This window comes from Bos indicus, chromosome 8, assembly GCF_029378745.1.
Source record: "Bos indicus isolate NIAB-ARS_2022 breed Sahiwal x Tharparkar chromosome 8, NIAB-ARS_B.indTharparkar_mat_pri_1.0, whole genome shotgun sequence".
NCBI lineage: Eukaryota > Metazoa > Chordata > Mammalia > Artiodactyla > Bovidae > Bos > Bos indicus.
Window position 1 is genome coordinate 45114625 of NC_091767.1, and position 27258 is coordinate 45141882.

The 27258-nt window shown below is 40.0% G+C and overlaps 1 long non-coding RNA gene across 8 annotated transcripts in view; it reads right to left on the reverse strand.

The window, feature by feature from the left end:
- The window catches only part of LOC109562937 (uncharacterized), a 152409-nt gene that overhangs the window by 52960 nt on the left and 72191 nt on the right, over window positions 1-27258 (reverse strand). For all 8 annotated transcript variants that reach the window (XR_011567938.1, XR_002181252.2, XR_011567937.1 and 5 more), the window contains exons 2-3: window positions 24738-25198; window positions 23402-23506 (exon numbers count right to left, since the gene is read on the reverse strand). This is a non-coding gene — a long non-coding RNA (uncharacterized lncRNA). The remainder of the gene's footprint in view (window positions 1-23401; window positions 23507-24737; window positions 25199-27258) is intronic.

The following is a 27258-nucleotide window of genomic DNA, read 5'->3' on the forward strand; positions in this document are numbered from 1 at the left end:
CTGGGGAAACATAAGAATTCTGCCACAAGAGGGAGCAAGAAGAGCGGGGCAAGTCTACCCATTCAAAAGCGGAGGAAACACCAGGCATACCACCACCAATGAACAGTACCCCATCTGAAGGCAACCAATACAGACTTGAGGAGGTGTCTGCTACTTCAAACCTGAAAACAGCAAGGAACATAAAATAAAAGAAATGTTTTATCCCCCAAGATATCAATCATTCTGCAACAACAAAGCTCAAAGGAACAAACATCATAATCTAGCTGATAAAGAATTCCAAACAGCTGTTTTGAAGCAATTCAATGAGCTACAAGGAATCTCATAATGACAACTCAGTAAAGTCTGAAAAAAAAAAAAAATGGATCACAATGAGTTCTTTACCAAAGAGAGAGAAATGTTTAAAAAGGAACCAAACAGAAATTGTGGAGTTGCATAATTTAGTGAATATGATACAAAATGCAGTAGAGAGCATCTGCAGTAAAGCAGATGGAAGACAGAATAAGTGACTCAGAGGATAAATAAGTTTGAAATAATACAAAACAGAAAAAAGAATAGTACACATTGAAAAAAGCCTGCATAATCTATGGGAATCTGTCAAAAAAATCAGAATAATTGGGGTTCCAGAAGAAGAGAGGAAAGAGTATATAGATAGCTTCCTTAAAAAACAGTAGCTGAGAACTCAGAAACCTGGCAACACACAAGTTCATAAAGCTAATAAATCACCCTGTTACCTCAATGCCAAAGACTTTCTCCAAGACACATCTTAATGAAACTATCAATAAAGAACCCTAATGGCAGTCAGGGGTGGGGTGGGGTAGGGAAAGTAGTAATGCACAAAGAAGTCCCCATTGGGTTATCAACAAATCGCTCAGCAGAAATTTTACAAGTCAGGAGAGAATGAAATAATATATTCAAAGTGTTGAAAGAAAAAATACCAGTCAAAAATCCTCTATTTGGCAAAGTTATTCCTTAGATATGAAGAAGAAATAGATTTTCTCATACAAACAAAGGCTGATAGAGTTACTGCTAGACCTGCTGTGCAGGAAATGGTATAGGAGTTCTTCAGACTGAAATGAAATGACTACAGTAATCAGTAACATTAAAATAAAAAAGAAGAAAATACATGGGTAAAGGTGAATATACAGATTTAGAAAACTCTAATTCTATAATAGGATGATGAACCATTTAAATTAAAATGTTAACAGCTTAACTATAAGTTAAAGAGTATCAAAAATATACTATACCTGGTTAGTGAATATATGATGTAAAACGAGGCAACTATGACATCAAAAATATAAAGGATATAAAGGGAGAGAGTAAAAGGGTGTATCATTTTTGTAGGTGATCAAAGACAAATTGCTGTCATTAGAAAATGGCTGTTTTATCTAGAAGATCTGTTATGTAAGCCTCATAATAACCACACAACAAAAATCTAGAGTAGATTAACAACAGGAGAAAGGATTTGTGGGGAGGGGAACAAAGCATACCATCATAAAAAATCAGCAACTTACAAACGTAGGCAGAAACAGCAGGAAAAAAAAAAGAAATACAAAGCAACCATTAATAATTATTCTAAATAGAAGTGAAACTGAATTCACCTCAAAAGACACATATGGCTAGGTGGATCAAAAAAAAAAGACCCAACTATATACCACCTACAAGAGCTACTCACTTCAGTTTTAAGGACATGTATACGTTCCAAGGAGAAGGAAATGGCAACCCACTCCAGTGTTCTTGCCTGGAGGATCCCAGGGATGGGGGAGCCTGGTGGGCTGCCGTCTATGGGATCGCACAGAGTCGAACACGACTGGAGCGACTTAGCAGCAGCAGCAGCAGCAGCATATGTTCCAAGTATATAGGAATGAATGAAGATATTCCATGCAAGTGGAAACCAAGAAAAAGAAGGATTACTATATTTATATCAAACAAAACAGACTTTTATTCAAAAGTTTAAAAAGACAAAAAGGTCACTACACAATGATAAAGGGATCAATTCATCAAAATGATATATTTTTAAAATATATATATACACACCTGAAATGGGAGCACACAAATATATTAAGCAAATATTAACAATCTAAAGGGAGAAATAGGTAACAATACAGCAATCGTAGGCTACTTCAATACCCTCGCTTTTAGCAATGAATAGATCACTCAAAAAATATAAAAAACCAACAAGGACTTGCTGGGTGGTCCAGGGGTTAAGAATCCACCAGCCAATGCAGAAGATAAGGGTTCAATTCCTGGTGCAGGAAGATTCCATATTTCGGGGGGTACCTAAGGCATGCAGCACAACTACTGAAGCCCACTGTGCCCTGGAGCCCACGCTCCACAACGAGAGAAGCCAGCACATTGAGAAGCTCGTGTACTGCAACTAGACAAAGCCCCAGTGCAGCCAAAAAATAACCCAAAGATGAACCAAGAAAGAGAACCAACGAGGAGGACTTGAGCCATATGTTAGACCAAATAAACCTAATAGACATATATAGAACATCCCATCTAACAAGAGCAGAACACACTTTCTCAAGTGTACCCAGAATATTCACCAGTACAGATCACGTGACGGACACAAAACAAGTTTCAGCAAATTTAAGAGGATCGAAATCATACCAAGTATCTTTTCTGACCACAACGGTATGAAACAAGAAATCAACAAGAAGAAAGCTAGAGAATCTGCTCCTTATCTTGTTAACAAATCCTTTGAACCTGACTCGAAAGTAAAAACTCTTGGCAAAACAACAGCCTTACCTAATTTAGGTCCCATTGAGCTGTACACACCTTGGGCCCTGTCCTGCCAGGGCACAGTAGTTGATTCACAGTCCCGTCTACGGGCTGAGCATAGTACCCGGTCCCAGTGACATAGTAAGTATGCCCAGAGAAATCAGGAAACTGCAGAGTCCACCTTACAGCCTGGCTCGGGTAGGGGGCCAAGCCAGCAGTCCTAGCCAGCTGCTCTCAGCCACCTCGTACTACTTCAGAGTTCAGGCACAAGCCCCAACCAAGAGGAGCCCCAGAGAGTAATTCCCCACCTACCGAAGGATGTTACTAGCAGACACGTCCAGCTACTGAAACTCAGCCGACTGCTGGGCCAAAATGAACCTGTTAAGTCTGGAAGAGGAGACCACTTACTCAAATACACAGATACCAACATAAGGAAACAAGGATCATGAAAAATTAGGGAAACATGTCACCAAGAGAAACTCATAAATCTCCAATAACTGACCCTGAAGAAATGGACATCTGTGAACTATCAGATAAAGAATTCAGAGTACTACTCTTCATAAAAATTTTTTATTTTACTAATTTAAGAAAAAATATTTGGCCGCACACACAGCATGTGGGATCTTGGTTCCCCAGCCAGGGATGGAACCTGTGCCTCCTGCAGTGGCAAGCAAAGAATCTTAACCACCCGTGCTAGGGATACTCTTAAAAGTAATACCCTTAAAAGAAGTTTAGTGAACTGCAGGAACACACAGACAACTAAAGAAAATTGGGAAAAACATGCATGAACAAAAGAAGGTTGACAAAGAAATAGAAGCCATAAAAAATTGAAATCCAATAGTTGAAAAATAGAAAGCTTCAAAAGCAGACTCAACCATACTTCCCTGGTGATCCAGTGGTTAAGAATCCACCTTCCAGGCAGGGGACATGGGTCTGATCCCTGGGAAGATTCCACATGCTGTGGGGCAACTAAACCTGTGCTCTACAGCCCGAGAGCCACAACTATCGAGCCCATGGGCTGCAGCCGCTGCAGCCCACTGCACCCTAAGCCTGCTCACTATACCAAAAGAAGCCAGCGCAATGAGGAGCCCGTGTACTGCAACTAGAGTTTCTTGCAACAACTGGAGAAAGCCTGTTTGCAGCAACAAAGACCCAGCACAGCCAGGAATAAATATTTTTTTAAAAAACTTAAAAAAAAAAAAAGTACACTCAACTACGTGTAGGTGAGAATTAATAACCTAGAAGACAGGATATTTGAAATTACCAATCAGAGGGGCAAAACAAAAAAGAATGAAGAGTAAAGAGAAAAAGGGGGATGGGATAAACTGGGATAAATGGGACTGACACATATACACTGGGGTTCCCTAGTGGCTCAGTTGGTAAAGAATCTGCCTGCAACGCAGGAGACTTGGGTTCAATTCCTGGGTTGGAAAGATCCCCTGGAGAAGGAAATGGCAACCCACTCCAGTACTTTTGCCTGAAGAATTCTATGGACAGAGAAGCCAGGCAGGCTACAGTCCATGGGATCACAAAGAATTGGACACAACTGTGGAACTTCCTTTTTTTATATATACGCCTATGTATAAAATAGATAACTAAGGAGAACATACTATAGCACAGGAGCTCTACTGAATGTTCAGTTCAGTTGCTCAGTCATGTCCAACTCTTTGTGACCCCATGGACTGCAGCACACCAGGCCTCCCTGTCCATCACCAACTCACCAAGCTTACTTAAACTCATATCCATTAAGTCGGTGATGCCATCCAACCATCTCATCCTCTGTTGTCCCCTTCTCCTCCTGCCTTCTTATCTTTCCCAGCATTAGGGTCTTTTCAAATCAGTCAGCTCTTCATATCAGGTGGCCAAAGTTTTGGAGTTTCAGCTTCAACATCAGTCCTTCCAATGAACATTCAGGACTGATTTCCTTTAGGATGGACTGATTGGATCTCCTTGCAGTCCAAGGGACTCGCAAGAGTCTTCTCCAACACCACAGTTCAAAAGCATCAGTTCTTTGGCACTCAGCTTTCTTTATAATCCGACTCTCTCATCCATACATGACTACTGGAAAAACCATAGCTTTGACTAGACAGACCTTTATTGGCAAAGTAATGTCTCTGCTTTTTAATATGCTGTCAAGATTAGTCATAGTTTTTCTTCCAAGGAGCAAGCATCTTTTAATTTCATGGCTACAGTCACCATCTGCAGTGATTCTGGAGCCCCAAAAAATAAAGTCAGCCACTGTTTCTACTGTTTCCCCATTTATTTGCCATGAACTGATGAGACCAGATGCCATGATCTTAGTTTTCTGAATGCTGAGTTTCAAGCCAACTTTTTCACTCTCCTCTTTCACTTTCATCAAGAGGCTCTTTAGTTCTTTGCTTTCTGCCATAAGGGTAGTGTCATCTGCATATCTGAGGTTATTGATATTTCTCCTGGCAATCTTGATTCCAGCTTGTGCTTCTTCCAGCCCAGCATTTCTCATGATGTACTCTGCATATAAGTTAAATAAGCAGGGTGACAATATACAGCCTTGACATACTCCTTTCCCAATTTGGAACCAGTCTGATTCACGTCCAGTTCTAACTGTTGCTTCTTGACCTGCAAACAGATTTCTCAGGAGGCAGGTAAAGTGGTCTGGTATTCCCATCTCTTTCAGAATTTTCCACGGTTTATTGTGATCTACACAGTCAAAGGCTTTGGCATAGTCAATAAAGCAGAAGTAGATGTTTTTCTGGAACTCTCTTGCTTTTACGATGATCCAGCGGATGTTGGCAATTTGATCTCTGGTTCCTAGGCCTTTTCTCGGAGAAGGCAATGGCATCCCACTCCAGTACTCTTGCCTAGAAAATCCCATGGATGGAGGAGCCTGGTAGGCTGCAGTCCATGGGGTCGCTACCAGTCGGACGTGACTGAGCGACTTCACTTTCACTTTTCACTTTCATGCATTTGGAGAAGGAAATGGCAACCCACTACAGTGTTCTTGCCTGGAGAATCCCAGGGACGGGGGAGCCTGGTGGGCTGCCGTCTATGGGGTCGCACAGAGTGGACACGACTGAAGTGACTTAGCAGCAGCAGGCCTTTTCTAAATCCAGCTTAAATATCTAAAGTTCACGGTTCGTTTACTGTTGAAGCCTGGCTTGGAGAATTTTGAGCATTACTTTACTAGCATGTGAGATGAGTGCAATTGTGCAGTAGTTTGAGCATTCTTTGGCATTGCCATTCTTTAGGATTGGAATGAAAACTGACCTTTTCTAGTCCTGTGGCCACTGCTGAGTTTTCCAAATTTGCTGACACGTTCATGGTGACCTAAATGGGAAGGAAATCCAAAAAGGAGGGGATATGTGTATACATATGGCTGATTCACTTTGCTATACAGCAGAAACTAACATAACATTGTAAGGCAGCTATACTCCAATAAAAATTCTTTACAAAAAAAACCAATGGAAAACACTTTAAAAATAATAGTCATATTATGAGAATCTTAGAAGAACAAGAATGGGACAAGAAAGTATTTTTAAAGCAGTAACAAACTGCAGTAACTTCCCAAACCTGGGGAAAGAAATGAACATCCAAATCCATGAAGTCCAAAGGATCCCAAATAGATTGAACTTGAACTAGAACAGGGATGCACCAAGACACATTGTAATCAGGTTGTCACAAGACAAAGATAAAGAACCTCTCTGGCAGCAGGATCAAGATGGCAGAGTAAGGGAACATGGAGCTCACCGGCCCCGCCCCAACAAATACATAAAAAACGCATTTACATGTAGAGCAATTCTCTTGGAAAACTAATTGGAAAGTGGCAGAACTCCTGTAGAACCAAGTCTACAAGAAAGATTCCTGCATAACTATATAGAATGGGGAAAAAAGCATTAGGTCGGGACACCTGGGAGGCACCTAAGAAGAAAAGAAAGATGAGATGGGTGGACTCTTACCCTGGGGAGTGAACACACAAACTATTCCTAGCCCTGGAATCCTACATGAAAGAGACAAGCCACCCGCTTGGAGAACCACTAGGACAAACAGAAGGGCTGGAGAAGCTGACGCTCTACTCATGAGGACGCATGGGTGCTGGCTTGGCAACCGTCAGGGCTGAGAGAGCTCTGCACTAGCAGCCGCCACCTCCTCATGCCCCCCAGTCCAAGCTGAACAAACATCCTGGCCCTTCTCACTCTACACCACAGCTTGGCATGGGATCTAGGGAAGCCACGTTCTTAAAAAAGACTTGATTGAGCAACACAGAGATGGCCAAGGGGCCTGGGGAGTACTCCAGGTGAGGCAGTGGTGGCCACTTTTGGTGAATAGTCAAATAGCACCACCGAGTTAGACCAGATCTCTGGCGGCAACACAGTCCAAGCCCCTGTGACCAACACACCACAATCCCCACTCCCAGCCAAGTGCACACTCCCACACTACTGCTTGCCACTGGATCTAGGGCTTCTAGGTCCTGGAAGAAGACTCAATCTAGGGACACAGGAGCAGCTGAGAAGCCTGGGGTGTGATCCAGGTGGGCAGCAGCAGCTTCTCTTGGCACTTGCTCAAATAGTGCCCCAAAAGCAGCCCAGAGCTTTGACACCAGTACCACCACTTCAATTCCTATAACCAGAAGCCCCAAACCCTGGCCCCAGTACAGCAAATGTTCTGGGCCTGCTCACTCTATACCATAGCCTTGCACTAGATTTTCGATGCTCACAACAGGGGAAAGGGTGTGGCTTTGGGCTGCATCTAAGTGGAACCACAGATGCCTGTGCAGGCAGCACATCGGACCTCTTCAAGTACACCAGCCCCGCTGACTTCAGCACTCCTCTCTTTTGGGCTAAAGGCCCCAGTGTAGGGAGAAGGAATAACACACACTCAAAGACAGCATAATCTGGATAACCTGACACCCCTCCCCAGACTCTAGCATCTGGGGAGCAGACCTCATCCCTGACAGGGCAGCAACAGCCATGCAGAGAAGGAAGGCCTGCCTCACATCCTGCATAGGCTTTAACTCTACCAACACCAACCACACCCCCTACCAAAGTGACCGTGGTCAGCACACCTTGAGAAAAGACGTGGCTGGTGTCCACATCAAATCCAGCCTTCACACCAAATACTGGACACACAATTGAACCCAGGTCTCTGGCATTGCAGGCAGGTTCTTTACCAGCTGAGCCACAAAGGAAGCCCCTATACAGGGATACGATACTCCCACATAAAAGCAGCCCTTAAGGCCACGAGTTGACTTACTGGAAAAGACTCTGATGCTGGGAGGGATTGGGGGCAGGAGGAGAAGGGGACGACAGAGGATGAGATGGCTGGATGGCATCATTGACTCGATGGACATGAGTCTGAGTGAACTTCGGGAGTTGGGGACGGACAGGGAGGCCTGGCGTGCTGTGATTCATGGGGTTGCAAAGAGTCGGACACAGTCAGCCAGACACAGTCGGCTCAATTCAGGCAACTGAGCGACTGAACTGAACTGAACTGAACTGACGGGCAGGGGCTGGGTGTAGGAGATCAGGCTTTGAAAATCAGACCCAGGGAGAGGACTGGAGCAGGATGCACAGAAAGAGCCTGAAGTCGCTGGAGTCTGGTGTGACCACACCTGAGGGTGTATGCAGAGGAAGCCTGGGCCTCCTTAGAGGTCAGGCACAATTGGGTGAACAGTGTGCAAGGGGAGCAGTGGGACTCACCATTACAGCCTTTTTTCCTATGCAAGGCAAAAGAGATCCTAAATGATACAATAAAACAGTTAAACTTAATTGGTATTTTCAGGACATTACATAAAAAAAAAAAAAAAACCCAGAACACACATTCTTTTCAAGCACACATGACATGGTCTCTAGGACTGACTACATACTAGGACATAAAATAAGACTCAATGTATTTAAGAGTATAGAAATTATCTCAAGCATCTTTTCTGACATATTGGCATGAAGCTAGAAATCAGACACAGAAAAAGAAATGAGGAAAAATAAAATTACTACATGGAGATTAAACAACATGCTATTAAAAAACCAATGACTCAACAATGAAATCAGAGGAAATTTAAAAATACCTTGATGGAGAAGGGAATGGTAACCCACTGCAATAGTATTGCCTGGGAAATCCCATAGACAGAAGCCTGGAAGGCTACTGTCCATGGTGTTGCAGAGTTGGACATGACTGAGCAAATAACACACACACTTTGTTATACTGGATGAGAGCCTGAGGTTTTTGAACTGGAAACTTCCTGAAATCTCTGTCTCCACACAGTTATCATAAATGTAATAAAAGGATGCTCTTTGGTAAAAATAAAATAAAAATGCCTTGAGACAAACAGCAATGAAAACACAACCATACAAAATCCATGGAAGTCAATAAAAGCACTTATTAGAGAAAGTTCATAACAATACAGATTTTCTTCAAAAAAGAAAAAAAAATCTCTTATAAACAACCTAACGTACAATTTTAAAAAATTAGAAAAGGAAGAACAAATAAAACCTAAAGTCAGCAGAAGAAGGAAAATAATAAAGATCAGAAAGTAAATAAATAAAATAGAGAATTTTTTTTTAAATGTAGAAAAAAATCAATAAAACCAAGAGCTAGTTCTTTAAAAGGGGTAACAATACTGACAAACCTCTGGCCAGGCTCACCAAGAAGGAAAGAGCGAGAACCCAAATAAACAAAATAAGAAATGAAAAAAGAGACACAACAACCAATTCTGTGCAAAAACGAAACACCATAAGGGAATGCTATGAACAATTATTTGTCAACAAATTTGACAACATAGAAGTAGACAAGCTTCTAGAAACAGACAGCCCACTAAAATTCAATCAAAAAGAAACAGATAATTTGAATAGATGGATCATTAGAGGTGAAATAGAATCTGTAATTTTAAAACTCCCTGCAAATAAAAGTTCAGGCCCAGAGAGCTTCACAGGAGATTTCTATCAAATACACAAAGAACTTATACCAATCCTTCTCAAACTCTTCCCAAAAACTGAACAGGAGGAAGCACTCCAAAAGATATTTTATGAAGCCACTATCACCCTGATACAAAACCAGACAAAGATACAACCAAAAAAGAAAATTATAGACCAATATCTTTGATGAATGCAAGTACAAAAATTCTGAACAAAATATTAGCAAACTGAATCCAACAACAGATAAAAAAGATCGTGCACCACAACCAAATGGGATTCATCCGAAGTTAACAAGGAGGGTTCAACATATGCAAAATCAATCAATCACCACATAAACAAAAGAAAAGACAAAAATGCATGATCATCTCAATAGAGGCAGAAAAAACATTTGACAAAATTCAATATCCACAAGACAAAAAGTCTTACTGAAGTGGGTAAAAAAGGAATGTATCTCAACATAATAAAAAGCCATTTATGACAAACCCACAGCCAATATAATACTCAACAGTGAGAGGCTGAAAGCCTTCCCTCTAAATCTGGAACAAGACTTTCACCTTTTCTATTCAACATAGTCTTGAAAGTCCTAGCCACAGCAATCAGATAAAGAAAGGAAATAAAAGGTATCCATACTGGAAGGGAAGATGTAAAAATGTCATTATATGCAGATGATGTGATTCCATACATAGAAAACCATAAATACTCCACACAAAAAATACTAGAACTGATACATGAATTCAGCAAAGTATCAAGAAACAAGATTAATATATAGAAATTTGTTGCATTTCTTTACACTAACAATGAAATATTAGAAAGGGCATATAAAAAACAATACCTTTCAAAGCTTCGCTGGTGGCTCAGCAGTAAAGAATTTGCCTGCCAATGCAGGACACACACGTTTGATCCCTAGTCCAGAAGATTCCACATGCTGCAGAGCAACTAAGCCCATGTACAACTATTGAGCCTGTGCTATAGAGCCCAGGAACTGCAACTATTGAACCCGTGCACCACAACTACTGAAGCCTGCACACCCCAGAGCACATGCTTCACAACACAAGAAGCCACTGCAATGAGAAGCCCACATACTGCAGTGAAGAGCAGCCCCCACTGCAACTAGAGAAAAGCCCGTGTAGCAACAAAGACCAAGCACATGCAAAAATAAGCAAATATATACATTTTTTTAAAAAAGAGAGAAAATCTGAGCAGGAACATAAGAGGCTACACACGGTGGAGAAATAGACTTAGCAAGCTTAGTTCAGTGAAGTTAAACAAATAAACAACAAAGCAAATAAAGCAACACTTTCAAAATTGCAACCCCAAAAATAAAATACTTAGGAATAAACTCCTGACCAAGGAGGTGAAATACTTATACACTGAGAACTACAAAACATTAATTAAAAAAAGTACAAATGATTCAAAAAATAGAAATATATTTGACATCCTTGGATGGGAAGAATTAATATTTTTAAATGGCCATACTACCCAAAGCAACCTACAGACTTAATGCAATCCCTATCAAATTACCCATGTCATTTTTCACTGACCTAGAACAAATAATCCTAAAACTTATATGGACCCATAAAAGATCCCAAACTGCCAAAGCAATCCTGCAGGAAGAAAAAAAAATAAAGCTAGAGGTATAACCCTCCCAAACTTCAGACTATACTACAAAGTTACAGTAATCAAAACAGCATGGCACTGGCACAGAAAAGACTCATAGGTCAATGGAACAGAATAGAGAACCAAAAATAAATCAACTCCACCTACAGTCAATTAATCTATGACCATGGAGGCAAGAATATACAATCAAAAAAAGATACTCTCTTCAACAAGTAGTGCTAGGAAAACTGGACAATCTCATGTAAAACAATGAAATTAGAAAATCCCTTCATACCATATACAAAAATAAACTCAAAATGGTTTAAAAGACTAAAATATAAGACATGAAACCATAAAACTCCTGGAAGAGAACATATATGAAACACTCTTCAACATAAATTGGAGCAATATTTTCTTGGATTTCTTCCCCACAGCAAAATAAACAAAAGCAAAAATAAACAAATAGGACTGAATTAAACTTAAAGGCTTTTACATAGCAAAGGAGACAAATGACAAGATGAAAAGACAACCTAAGAAATGGGGGGATGCATTTTCAAACAATGCAAGTAACAAGGCTTTAATTCAAGATAGATAGATAACTCATACAACTCAGTATCCAAAAAATCAATCCAATCAAAAGATGAACAGAAGAAATGAATAGACATTTTTCTAAGGAAGACATATAGTTGGCTAATAAGCATACGAGAAGATGCTTAACATCACTAATTATTAGAGAAATGCAATTCAAAACAACAAGATGTCATCTCACACCTATTAGAATGACTGTATCAAAAAGTCTAAAATAACAAATGTTGGCAGAGATGTGAAGAAAAGGGAACTCTTGAACACTACCACTGGGAATGTAAATTGGTGCAGCCACTATGGAAAACAGTATGGGACTTTCCTGTTGTTATAGGGGATAGAGATCCGTATGCCAAGGCAGAGGACACAGGTTCAATCCCTGGCCCAGAAAGGTTCCACATGCTACAGAGCATCTAAACCATGTACCACGACTACTGAGCCCACATGCTGCAGCTGAAGCCTGGGTGCCTAGAGCCTGTACTTCACAACAAGAGAAGGCCCCACAATGAGAAGCCCACGCCCCACAACGAAGAGTAGCCCCCACCCACCACAACTGGAGAAAGCCTGCAAACAGCAAAAACCCAGTGCAATCAAAAAGATAAAATCATTAAAAAAAAAAAAAATTAAAAAGAAAACAGTATGGAGGTTTCTCAGAAAACCAAAAATTGAATTCCTATGTGATCCAGCAACTCCAATCCTGAGTGTATCTTCAGAAAATCAAAAACATGCCTCCCCTAATAATGCATACATCCCAATGTTCACAGAAGCATTATTTATAATAGCCGAGCTATGAAAGCACCCCAAGGACTTATCAATATATGATTGGGTTAAAAAGATGTGAAAGTGAAAGTTGCTCAGTCATGTCTGACACATTGAGACCCCATGGACTATACAATCCATGGAATTTTCCAGGCCAGAATACTGGAGTGGGTAGCCTTTCCCTTCTCCAGGGTATCTTCTCAACCCAGGGATCAAACCCAGGTCTCCCTCATTGCAGGCAGATTCTTTACCAGCTGAGCCACCAGGGAAGCCCAAGAATACTGGAGTGGGTAGCCTATCCCTTCTCCAGTGGATCTTCCTGACCCATGAATCAAACCAGGGTCTGCTGCATTGCAGGAGGATTCTTCACCAGCTGAGCCACCAGGGAAGCCCAAGAATACTGGAGTGGGTAGCCTATCCCTTCTCCAGTGGATCTTCCTGACCCATGAATCAAACCAGGGTCTGCTGCATTGCAGGAGGATTCTTCACCAGCTGAGCTACCAGGGAAGCCCATAAGTGTGTGTGTGTGTGTGTATATATATATATGCCATAAAAAAGAATGAAGTACTGCCATTTGTAGCAACATGAAGGGAACTAGAAAGTATGCTTAGTGAAATAAATTATATAGAAAAAGACAAATACTATATGATATTCCTTATATGTAGTATCTAAAAAATAACACAAATGAATGTATATACAAAACAGACTCACAGACAGAGAAGACAAACTGTGGTTATCAAAGAGTGGGGAGGGACAAACTACAGATGGGAGATAACTAGATACAAAATGCTATTTATAAAATAATAAGAAAAAAAGGATTTTCTGTGTAGCACAGGAAGTTATCTGTAATAAAATTTGCCCATTAACTGTAATAACTTTTAATGGAATATAACCTGCTAAAATATTGAATTGCTATGCTATACACCTGAAACCAACCCTGAAGTTTAAAGCAACTATGCTTCAATTATTAAAAATCAAAGACAATGAAAGAATTTTGAAAAGAGAAGTTACATACAAGGGAATCCCAATAAGACTACTGGCAGATTTCTCCACAAAAGCTTTTCTTACTAGGAAATAGTGGGATGACAGATTCAAAATACTGAAGGAAAAAACTGTCAACAAAAATCTATACCCAGTAAAACTGTCCTTCAGAAATGAAGGTGATATAAAGACTTCCCCAAATAAATAAAAGCTGAGGGACATTATCCTTATTATACCTGTCTTACAAGAAAAGCTAAAGGGACTTTTTTGAGTGGAAGTTAAACTGAAAAATTAACATCATAAAAATTTTCTAGCAGCCTAAGGCTCACTGGTACAGCAAATATATAGTCAAAGTTAGATTCTATAATATGGTAATGGTGGTACATAATTCATTTACTACTCTAATTTAAAAGTTAAAAACAAATGTAAAGATGACCACAGCTACAACAATTTGCAATTACTATACTATACAATACAAAGGAGAAGGCGATGGCACTGTACTCCAGCACTCTTGCCTGGAGAATCCCATGGACGGAGGAGCCTGGTAGGCTGCAGTCCATGGGGTCGCTAAGAGTTGTGCACAACTGAGTGACTTCACTTTCACTTTTCACTTTCATGCATTGGAGAAGGAAATGGCAACCCACTCTTGGAGAATCCCAGGGACAGGGGAGCCTGGTGGGCTGCCGTCTATGGGGTTGCAGAGAGTCGGACACGACTGAAGCAACTTAGCAGCAACAGCAGCATACAATACAAAAAATATATCATATTAATGACTGAAAATGTGATGGGGAGAAATAAAACTGTAAAGTTTAGGAACTCTATTCAAGTAAAGTTTTTATCAGTTTAAAATAGGATATTAGGAAAATAGGATAATTTTAAGATATTCCATGCAAGTTTCATGATAACAAGGGAAAAACCGTAATAATTACACAAAAGAACATGATAAAGAAGTAAAAGCAGACTGATACCAAAAGACCTCAAAATGTATTTTTTAAAAAAGCAGAATAAGAAACTAAGAAAAAATGGATTTACAAAATAGCAAGTGAACAATTAACAAAATGACAATAGTATTAATAGTTCTTTATCAATATTTACTTGAAATGTAAATGGTTTAAACTCTGATCAAAAGACACAGAATGTCTGAATATATATAAACACAAAAACAAAAAACAAGATCCAATGATACATTGCCAACAACAGACTCACTTTAACCTTAAAGACATAAATAAACTGAGAATGAAGGGATAAAAAAAGATATTGCAAAGAAATGGTAACCATCCCAAATGAAAACAGAGGTTGCTAGGTATACTTTTATTAGACAAAACAGGCTTTAAAAAATGGGAAAGAGACAAAGATGGTCACTGTATGATGATAAAGGTGCCAATTCATCAAGAAGATTTAACAATCGTAAATTGTGTGTATCCAACATGCTGCTGCTGCTGCTGCTGCATCGCTTCAGTCGTGTCCAACTCTGTGCGACCCCATAGACGGCCTCCCACCAGGCTCCCCTGTCCCTGGGATTCTCCAGGCAAGAACGCTGGAGTGGGTTGCCATTTCCTTCTCCAATGCATGAAAGTGAAAAGTGAAAGTGAAGTCGCTCAGTCATGTCCAACTCCTAGCGACCCCATGGACTGCAGCCTACCAGGCTCCTCTGTCCATGGGATTTGCCAGGCAAGAGTACTGGAGTGGGCTGCCATTGGGAGCACCCAAATCGATAAAGCAAAAACTGAAAGAGCTAAAAGTAGAAATAAGCAGCAATACAGTAATAATTGGGGACTTTAATACCCCACTTTCAACAATGAATACATCATCCAGAGAATCAATAATGAAATAATGAATTTCAGCACTACAGACTGATGAGCTTAACACACTTACATAGAACATTCTGATAACAGCAAAATACACATTCATGTCAAGCTCATCTGGGATATTTTATAAGATAGAGACCTTATTTTAGGCCACAAAAGAAGTCTTAACAAATTCAGGAAGACTGAAACCATACAAAGTATCTTCTCTGATCACAAAAATATAAAGCTAGATATCAGGAGCAAGAGTACAACTGGATGATTTGTGAATACGTGGAAATTAAAGAACTTTTCCTGAACAACAAATGAATCAAAGGAGTAATTAAAGGGAAAATATATAAGTATCTTGAGGTAAATAAACATGGAAAAACAAAACTTACATATGTAGCCAGAACAGTTCAAGGAGGAAAAAAAGTATACCAATAAACATCCACATGAAGAAACAAGATCCCAAACAACCTAACTACACCTTAAGGAACTAGAAAAAACACAAATTAAGCCCAAAGTTAACAGAAGGCAATAAATAATAGAGATTAAAGCAAAAATAAATAAAACGCAGGAAGGAAAAAACAACTAACAACTATAAAACAGACCAATTATTAGCAAGGAGATTGAATCAGTAATCAAAAATTTCATGATGAAGAAAAGCCCAGATGACTTCATTGGCATATTTTACCAACATTTAAAATTAATCCTAATACTTCCAAACTTTCCCCACAAAATCAATGAGGTGGAAATACTCCCAAACCCAGTTAACGAGGTAAACATCATTCTAATACTAAAGCCAGGAAAGGACACTACCAGAAAACCACAGGCCAGTATCCATGGTGAATATAGATGCAAATAGTCTCAACAAAATACTAACAAACTGAATTCAGTAGCTTATTGAAAGGATCATACACAATGATCAAGACAGATTTATTCACGGGATGCAAAGATGGTTCAACATGCACAAAATCAATGAGATACATCACAATAATAGAATCAAAGAAAAAAAAATCACATAATCACGCTAAGTGAAATAAGTCAGAGAAATACAAATACTGTATGATATATCACTAGCATGTGGAATCTAAAAAAAGCTAAACTAGGGACTTCTTGGTGGTCCAGGCGCTGACTCTGAACTCCCAATCTAATTCAACGACCAGGGATTGAGCCCTGGCCCCAAATGCAGGGGGCCAGGGCTCAATCCCTGGTCGTTGAATTAGATCCTGCATGCTTCAACTAAAGATCCCACATGCCACAGTTAAAAATCGAAGATGCTGCATGCTGCAAATAAGCCTAGCACAGACAATTATCAGTTCAGTTCAGTTGCTCAGTCGTGTCTGACTCTTTGCGACCCCATGAATTGCAGCACGCCAGGCCTCCCTGTCCATCACCAACCTATATATATATTTTAAAGCCAAAGTTGAAAAAACAGCATAGAATGATGCTTACCAGAGGCTGAGGGGTGGGGATGGGGTGGTGTCAGGGAAAAGGAGAGATGTTGTTTAGGTGTACAAACTCATATATAAATAAATCCTGGAGATCTAATGTACAATACAGTGATTATAGACAATGATATTAAGATAATATTATATTATAGATATCAAACTTGATAAGAGACTAGATCTTAAGTATACTCACCACAGAAAAGATAATTATGTGATATAATAAAGGTGTTAGCTAATGTTAAACTTATGTATTGCAATATGATTACCATTGTACCAAGTCAACATTTTTTATACCTTAAATTTACATAATCTCAATTAAAATAATAAAAATGAAAAGCTTGTGTACAGCAAAGGAAACCATTAATAGTATGAAAAAGCAACATACAGAATGTGAGAAGATATTTGCAAACCACATATCTTAAGGGATTAATAACCCAAATAAATAAGGAACACTATAATTGAATTTTCTTAAATCTGATTTTAAAAATGGGTGGAAGAACCAAATATACAAATGGCCAACAGGAACTTGAAAATGTGCACAAATATCAGTGATGAGGAAAATGAAAATCAAAACTACAATGAAGTATCACCTCATATCTTGGAATGGCTAGTCTCAAAAAGACAAACGATAACAAATACTGTTGAAGATATATAAAAAATGGAACTTCTGTTCACAGATAGCAGAATTAATATTGTTAAAATAGCCATACTACCAAAGCCATCTACAGCTTCAACACTGCTGCTGCTGCTGCTGCTAAGTCGCTTCAGTCGTGTCCGACTCTGTGCGATCCCAGAGATGGAAGCCCACCAGGCTCTGCCGTCCCTGGGATTCTCCAGGCAAGAACACTGAGTGGGTTGCCATTTCCTTCTCCAATGCATGAAAGTGAAAAGTCAAAGTGAAGTTGCTCAGTGTGTCCGACTCTTAGCGACCCCATGGACTGCAGCCCACCAGGCTCCTCCATCCATGGGATTTTCCAGGCAAGAGTGCTGGAGTGGGGTGCCATTGCCTTCTCCAACAGCTTCAACACAAACCCCATCAAAATAACAAAGGCATTCTTCACAGACATAGAAGAGACAATCCTAAATTGTGTGGAACCACAAAGACCTTGAAAAACCAGAGCAATGCTGAGGAAAAAAACAAAAAGATAAAACCACAAACCACACTACAAAGTCATAATAATAAAACAGTATAAGATGCACTGACACTAAAGTAGCCAGATAGACCCATGGAACAGAATAAAGAGCTCAGAATTTAATCCTGGCCTGTATGGTCACATAATGTTCAACAAGGGAGCCAAGAATTCCCAGTGGGGAAAGGATAGGGTCTTGAACAAACGGTGCTAGAAAAACTGCAGAAACATATGCAGAACAATGAAATTGAACCCCTAATACAACTCACAAAAATTAACTCAAAATGGATCAAAAATATAAACATAAGACCAAATCCCATATAACTCCAGGAAGAAAATATAGGGAAGAAGCTCATCAATGCTGTTCGTGATGAGGATTTTTTTAACATGACACCAAAAGCACAAACATCAAAAGCAAAAATTAACAAATGGGACCACATCAAAAGCAAAACTTTGCATACCAAAGACACTGTTAACAAAATGAACAGGCAGTCTTCTGAATACGAGAAAATTTTTGCAAATCATATATTGGGTAAGGGTTAATATCCAAAATATATAAAGAACACAACTTAATAACAAATAATAAAACTATTTTATTTAAAAATTGGGCAGAAGAACTAAATAGTCATTTTTCCAAAGAGGCCATCAAAATGACCATCAGGCCAAAATGGCCATGAACGCCATGAGGTGTTCAACAACAATTAGCATCAAGAAATGTAATTCAAAACAACTATAAGATATCACCTCACGCTTGGTAGAATGGTTAACATGAAGAAGACAAGTGACCACGATTGCTGGGGAAGATGTGGTGAAAAGGAAACTCTTATACACTGTTGATGGGAATGTAAATTGGTCCCAACACTAAGGAAAACAAGATGGAAGTTCCTCAAGAAATTAAAAACTGATCAACCACACAACGGAGAAGGCAATGGCACTCCACTCCAGTACTCTTGCCTGGCAAATCCCATGGATGGAGGAGCCTGGTGATCTGCAGTCCATGGGGTCGCTACGAGTCAGACACGACCGAGTGACTTCACTTTCACTTTTCACTTTCATGCATTGGAGAAGGAAATGGCAACCCACTCCAGTGTTCTTGCCTGGAGAATCCCAGGGATAGGGGAGCCTGGTGGGCTGCCGTCTCTGGGGTCGCACAGAGTCGGACACGACTGAAGCGACTTAGCAGCAGCAGCAGCAACCACACAATCCAGCAATTCCACTTCTGGGAATATACCCAAGGGAAATGAAAACCCAAAACAATTTCAAGAGATGTGTCCACATCCTGGCGTATTGCAGCCTTATTTACAATATCTCATTGTGAAACATATGGAAACAATACAAATACCCATCAGTGGATGAATGGATTAAAAAAGATGAGATGTATATACAATGTAGTATTATTTAGCCATGAAAAAGAAGAGAAGGATATCCTGCTTTTTGTGACTACATAGATGGACCTTGACGACATTTTGTTAAGTGAGATAAGCCAGACAGAGAAAGACAAGTACATATTATATAATATCACATACATGTGGAATGTGAAAAAAAAACAAATATTTAAAAAAAAAGAGAGTAAAACAGTAGCTACCAGGGGATCAGAGGGTAGTGGGATAGAATTTAGGATGTTTAAGGGTACAAACTTGTAATGAGTACTAATGTAGTCATAGAGATTTAAATTACAGTACACAACAGACTGGTTCCAAATTGGATAAGGAGTACGTCAAGGCTGTATATTGTCACCCTGCTTATTTAACTTATATGCAGAGTACATCATGAGAAACGCTGGACTGGAAGACACACAAGCTGGAATCAAGATTGCCGGGAGAAATATCAATAACCTCAGATATGCAGATGACACCACCCTTATGGCAGAAAGTGAAGAGGAACTCAAAAGCCTCTTGATGAAAGTGAAAGTGGAGAGTGAAAAAGTTGGCTTAAAGCTCAACATTCAGAAAACGAAGATCATGGCATCTGGTCCCATCATTTCATGGGAAATAGATGGGGAAACAGTGGAAACAGTGTCAGACTTTATTTTTTGGGGCTCCAAAATCACTACAGATGGTGACTGCAGCCATGAAATTAAAAGACGCTTACTCATTGGAAGGAAAGTTATGACCAACCTAGATAGCATATTCAAAAGCAGAGACATTACTTTGCCAACAAAGGTTCGTCTAGTCAAGGCTATGGTTTTTCCTGTGCTCATGTATGGATGTGAGAGTTGGACTGTGAAGAAGGCTGAGCACCAAAGAATTGATGCTTTTGAACTGTGGTGTTGGAGAAGACCCTTGAGAGTCCCTTGGACTGCAAGGAGATCCAACCAGTCCATTCTGAAGGAGATCAGCCCTGGGATTTCTTTGGAAGGAATGATGCTAAAGCTGAAACTCCAGTATTTTGGCCACCTCATGCGAAGAGTTGACTCATTGGAAAAGACTCTGATGCTGGGAGGGATTGGGGGCAGGAGGAGAAGGGGACGACAGAGGATGGGATGGCTGGATGGCATCACTGACTCGATGGACGTGAGTCTTGGTGAACTCCGGGAGTTGGTGATGGACAGGGAGGCCTGGCGTGCTGTGATTCATGGGGTCGCAAAGAGTCAGACACCACTGAGCGACTGAACTGAACTGAAACATAATAATATTGCGCTATAAGTTGACAATCTGGTAAGTATTATTACAATGAAACCATATTACAATATGTAAATGCATCAAAGTAACATGATTAAATTTATATAATGTTACATGTTAAATTTATCCAATTAAAAAAATGATACAATGATCTAGAATAGACTCAGGATTTCATAAAAGTATTTTGATCAGTATCATTATTTTACACCTTAACAAAATATACTTTATAGAATTAGAAAAAAAATTTTGAAGTACATAAATTTTAAATAAACTTGTGATAGGAATAACAAAATTATTCTGATCATGAGAGAATATGGATAAAAAGAAAGAAAAAGGAATGCTTTTACACTGGTGGTGTGAATATAAATTGCTATAGGTACTAGGGAAAACAGAATGAAGATTTTTCAAAAATTAAAAATAAAACTACTATATGATCTAGCCATTTCATTTCTGGGTTTTTATCCAAAGGAAACAAAATCACTATTTTGACAAGATATCTGTACTGTTGTATTCATTGCATCATCATTGTAAGATATGGAAACAACCTACGTATCCACTGATGGATAAATGGGTAGAGGAAATGTGGTACACACACACACAGAACATTATTCAGCCATGAAAAAGGAAACTCTGCCATTTGCAACAACATGGATGAAATCTGAGAGCATTATGCTAAGTGAAATAAGTCAGACACAGAAACACAAATAACTGTATGAGCTCACCTTATGTGGTATTTTAACAAATCATAGATAAGGAAGATTGGTGGTTGCTAGAGGATGGGGAAAAGAGGGGTGAGGGCAGGCTATTGGTGAAATGGGTAGAGGGTGTCAAAAGGTATAAACTTCCTGTTATAAGATAAAAACTATCACACTATCTGAGGATGTAATGTGCAGCATGGTGACTGCAGTTTACAATACTATACAGTACATTTGAAAGTTGCAAAGAAATAAGATTTAAAACTTCTATCAAAAGGGAAAAAATGGTAACTCTGTGAGTGATAGGTATCAAATTAACATATAGTGGTAATTATTTCGCAATATTAATATATATCAAACTATGTTGGATACCTAAAACAAAAATGCTACATGTTAATTACATCTCAATAAAAAATAAAAAATTTTAAAACGCATATTGTTTTTTCTGCTTGCTTTAGGTTTAATGTGCTCTTCTTTTGGTTTCTTAAGGTAGAAACTAAGGTCCTTGATTTGAAATTTTTTCTAATATAGACTCTTAGTACTATAAATTTTTTTCTAGATATTGCTTTAATAGCATCCCATAAATTTTGATATGGAGTGATTTCATTTTAATTCATTTCAAAATATTTTCTGTTCCCTTTTGATTTCTTCTTTGATCCATACTTTAAAATGTATTATTTAGTTTGCAAATGTTTGAGGACTTTCAGAATTTTCCTGTAGTTGAATTCTAATTTAATTCCACTGTGATCAGAGAATATACTTTGTATAACATGAATTCTTTCAAATTTACTGGGACTCGTTTCATGGCCCAGAATATGGTCCATCTTGGTGGATGTTCCCTGTGCACTTGAGAATGTTTATTCTGCTGTTGTTGGGTAGAATGTTCTACAAATGTCAATTCAGTCTGGCTGGTTGATAGTATTGTTCAGGGCTTCAGTATTCTTATTTTCTATATATTCTATGAATTATTAAAAAACATACCATAGAAATTTATGAGAAGTCAGTGTGTAAGTGATGGGCCCTTCAGGACTCCCTCAGGCCACCATGTCAGAACACCCACCAAAAGAGAGTCCTGACTGTCCGCCCCTCTCAATTCCTTACAACAGATTGTATCCCCCATCACAAATGCCTAGCTAGAGACATATGCATTTACCCTCCCGATTTCTCTTCATCCTGCCCTTAAGTTTGATGGTCAGTTCTGTATACCTGCGGTTCTGATTTTACACCTTGGCTACATCACTTTGAGCTACTACAAGTAAACACAACACCCTTTCACCCAGCCCTGCAGGCTGGAACCAAACAAAATAAAGAGGAATTCCCAATTGCTTGACTCCAAGTAGAGGGTTTCTACCATTAACTGTGAATTCTTCTTAGTTAATTCAGCAAATGGTTAAGCAAGTGTATACTGTGTGCAATGCTTATGTTTTAATTGTGGGCCAATGAATGGGGATTTACCACATATACAGAGAGGGTCTGATTGGAAGGGAGGTGAAGGACAAAAGACCTAGTGTTGATAACAAGAGGAGCCCAACTTCCACAAAAGGGAAACCCAAATTCCCTCAAGAACAACATAGCAAGGGTATTTAGCTGTCCCAGAGCCAGCACAGAATAATTATACTCTTGGACTTCCCTGTTGGTGCAGTGGTTAAGAATCCACCTGCAGGGAATGAGGGTTTGATCCCTGGTCAGGGAACTAAGATCCTATACGCCAAGAGGCAACCCAGCCTGTGTGCCACAACTACTGAGCCTGTGCTCTAGAGCCTACATACCACAATGAAAGATGCTGCAAGCTGTGACTGCTGAAGCCCATGTGCTCCTCAACAAAAGAAGCCACTGCAGTGAGACGCCTGCGCGCCACAACTAGAGACAGTCTGTGCACAGCAATGGAGACCCAGCGCAGCCACAGATTAATTAAAGTTTTTAAAAGGATAATTACACTTTTTACTTCTCTCCACTTTCCTTCCACTTCTCATGATCTCAGGAAGCAAAGGAGTTCTTAGCATACCTAGGGGAATGGGGATCCCTCTGCATTCTCAGAATTCCTTTCGTTAGATTGAAAAAGATCCGAGAAGCAGGCCACAGTGTGTCCAGAATGTCCTGCGTGGAGCTCAGTGAAGAGGTAAGAACTGCCCTGCCTCGTGTGCCCAGCTGACGACAATCAACACAAGCTTTCGCTCCCAAAATTGCTTACCAGCCATCACACCAGCTGACGCTCCTCTTTACAGCTGATGTAGCTGTTTCCAAATGGTCGACGGTATAAGAAGGTTGTAGCAATCAAACCTAACGTCCCCTCTATCTGTAAAATATTTTATGAGAACAAAAAATTACCCCAGAATTCAAACAGAAAAAAACTTGCCAATGTCTTTCTCCCTAAGATATGTTCATGTAATACTGCATGTTCTGGTCCAAAGAGAGATACTTATCTACTTGGATTTTGACAAACAAGTTCTAGCTTATTTCCCGCAACCCACTCCAGTGTTCTTGCCTGGAGAAGCCCGGGGACAAGGGAGCCTGGTGGGCTGCCGTCTATGGGGTCGCACAGAGTCGGGCACGACTGAAGCGACTTAGCAGCAGCAGCAGCAGAATGAAGATCTTTGAACACCGGTTTCTATGTCAGATTTATAAGCAGCAAGGATATCTATAAAATGCTGATTTAAAAATTGGCATGGGCCCTGTTACACAAAAAAGATGTATTTGGGGAGTCAGGAAGTTAGAAGAGGGAGAAAGTTTACTGACAGTAACTTAACAAATACTACATTTTGTAACAAAAATGTTGGCAATCATCCATCCATTGATACTATTGATTTTGCTCTATTTATGGAAATGGGCTGATAATTGACATTATAACGTTGGTCTATAGCAAGGGAGCAGTCCTAGGAGGCCCTGCTTACTTGTTTACCTTACAGTATTTCTTCTGTTATAAAAGAAACTTGCCAGTGGTAACTTCTGGGGAATAGCACTAGGAATTTATGAAAATGTGGATTCGAAGAAAGGAAATTTTTACTTTTCATTTTATTAACTTCTGAACTGTTTAACGTTAACCATGAATTACTTGTTAAAATAGATATTAGAGCTGTAAGTTTTAAAATGGTAAAGGTCTGTAAATTAAGTGAAGGCAGTACATCATATCAGAGAAGGCAATGGCACCCCACTCCAGAACTCTTGCCTGGAGAATCCCATGGGTGGAGGAGCCTGGAAGGCTGCAGTCCATGGGGTTGCTGAGGGTCAGGCACGACTGAGCGACTTCACTTTGACTTTTCACTTTCATACATTGGAGCAGGAAATGGCAACCCACTCCAGTACTCTTGCCTGGAGAATCCCAGGGACAGGGGAGCCTGGTGGGCTTCCGTCTATGGGGTCACACAGAGTCGGACACGACTGAAGTGACTTAGCAGCAGCAGTACATCATATTCATTTTAAAATAGTTATATTATTGTGTATATACATGTAAGTTTACAGATAAATTTACAATCGCTAAATGTACCAAAAAAATCTATAAAGAGACACCATAAATTGATAGTACTTACCTCTGGGGGTGAGAGTAAGGTAAGAAGTAAGGTATTATTCTATACTCTTCATTATTTGGTTTTTCACAAATGCATTTGCTTACTTGCTACCTGCATAATGTTTAAATCAATAAGATGAGGACGATTTTTATAAAATCCTTTTTCTGCTCCTTGGAAGTTCTTCCCCTTCTAGTAACAGCACCCAGCCTGTTTTGTCTGATTCTGGTGGGTTTTCAACCACAGGGGTTAAAGTCAGGGGTGTCACATGACCAAAGAAACACCAATCAGTTCATCTTGCTCAGGAATCTGAATCTGAGCAGAAACACATGTGTACTGGAGGTGGCTGTGAATGAGTCATCCAAAGGCAGCTTCTTGAAAGGCTGTCCATGTGTATCTGAGGCTCTGAATCCACAAGTGTCCTGGGCTCCTCTCCTTAGTTCTGGTTTATCAGGTCTTCTCTTGTGTGTCCTTTCAGTAAATTCCTTTAGAAAAAAGCAAATGGAGAGAGAAGGAGTAACACATTTATTGAAAATAATAATAAATTCAGGATCGATCACCTTGAGTCCACGGTTCCTATAAGACATTCAGGTGAAACCGTCTAATAGACTGTTGAAAATAAGGGCTTGGAACTCAGCAAAGACTAAGAATTGCTGGCACAGATTTAAGAGGTATGAGAGTGCAAGCCAAAGTGTGTGATCCAAGAGAGATGAGACAACAGAGTCAAGGATGTGACTGTGAGAACTACCACCACCCGAGAATGGGGAAGGAATATCAGACACTGCTATTTGCCCACCGTGGTTAACACCACCATCAGGCCATGGTACCTGGGGAGACCTGCTGTAGTCAGTCTTAAGACCTTGAAGATGATTTTGTGTGTATACCTACCCAAAGGGCATTGTCACATAGTTGCAAGGTGACGGAAGGTACATGATGTCTAGTCATTAACATATAACATAGAGACAGTGTGGCCAGGTGACTGAATAAGAAATTGCACCCGTGAGACTTCTCCAGTAGTCCAGGAGTTAAGATGCTGCCTTCCAGTTCAGGAGGCAGTTGGATCCCTGGTCTGGGAACTAAGATCCCACATGCTACACAGTGTGGCCAAAAGAAAAAGAGCAAACAAAAAGAAAGCAATTCTATCTAGGTGTGTGTGTGTGCGTGTGTTAGACACTCAGTCATATTTGACTCTTTGTGACTCCATGGGCTGTAGCCCACAGGCTCCTCTGTCCATGGAATTCTCCAGGCAAGAATACTGAGTGGAGTGGGTTGCCATTCCCTTCTCCAGGGGACCTTCCCAAACCAGGAATTGAACCTGGATCTCAGTTGCAGGTGGATTCTTTACTGTCTGAGCCACCAGGGAAGCCCTTGTATCCAGGACAAGATGCTAAATCAGATAGTGTGCGCCATGAAACAAGCCTTTGCTACCATTTAAGGTGAAACAACATGTGAGTTTCTCAGGAACTGCCATCACCATGAAAACCCACATTTCATGACAGAGTTGGAGACCTCAAGAGAAACAGACAGGGAGAGCACTTGATGCCTTCCTTTGGAGGCCTCACCCAGGGTACCTGACACCTGGTGACCTGGCATCCCTGCCAATTAACATCAGAAAAAGCCCGGGTAGAGTAGAGAACCCACAGCTCCTGCTGAAACAGGCCCTTAGAAACCAGAGGTCACAGACCGATGGTCATCAGGCCTGGTAGCTCTGTCTTAACTGCACTTTGAAATCACCTGGGACATTTTAAAACATACTGATGACTCATCCTGCCTCCCAAGAGGCTGACTTAATTGACTCAAGAGTGTGATTTGGTATCAGCACTTTTAAAGGCTCCCCACATGATCCTAATGTACAGCCAAGGTTTAAGACCCCAAATGAGCCCACAGATGTTTTGTTTGACTTGCACTATACCGGCCTGAAAAGTATTTTTTAATTATTTTTCAATAATAAAAGATCAGTCAATTTTCATGGAAAACAAACCTGTGATTACCAAAGGAGAAAGGGCAGTGGGGATACATTAGGAGTATGGGATTAACAGATACACACTACTATACATAAACAACAAGGATTTACTGTATAGCACAGGGAACCATATTCAATATCTTGTAATAACCTATAATGGAAAACAATCTGAAAAACTACATATATAATTGAATCACTTTGCTGTACACCTGAAACTAACAACACAATATTGTAAATCAGCAATACTTCAAAACACAAGAAAGATAGTCAATTTCATACACCCAAATCACCCAGACTGCTGTCGTCTGTTGGAATATCTGTGCACAGTAGACCTGCACTCCATGGGACACTATTCAGTAGTTCTGAGTTGCAGCCATACCTCTTGCAAGCATTTTCTCAGCATTCCACAGCCCTCCCTGGCCCACCCCACTATCACCAAGGCACAGAGCCCGTGACTGTTGCTGCTTATCATCCTGCTTGTATTGTGGGACTTTCACATCAGTGTTGAAAGACGTGAAATAGCGCTTATCTTTGTGTCTCCAGCGAAACAGGAAATAGAAAGGCAGTCCAAGTGGGCTGTGC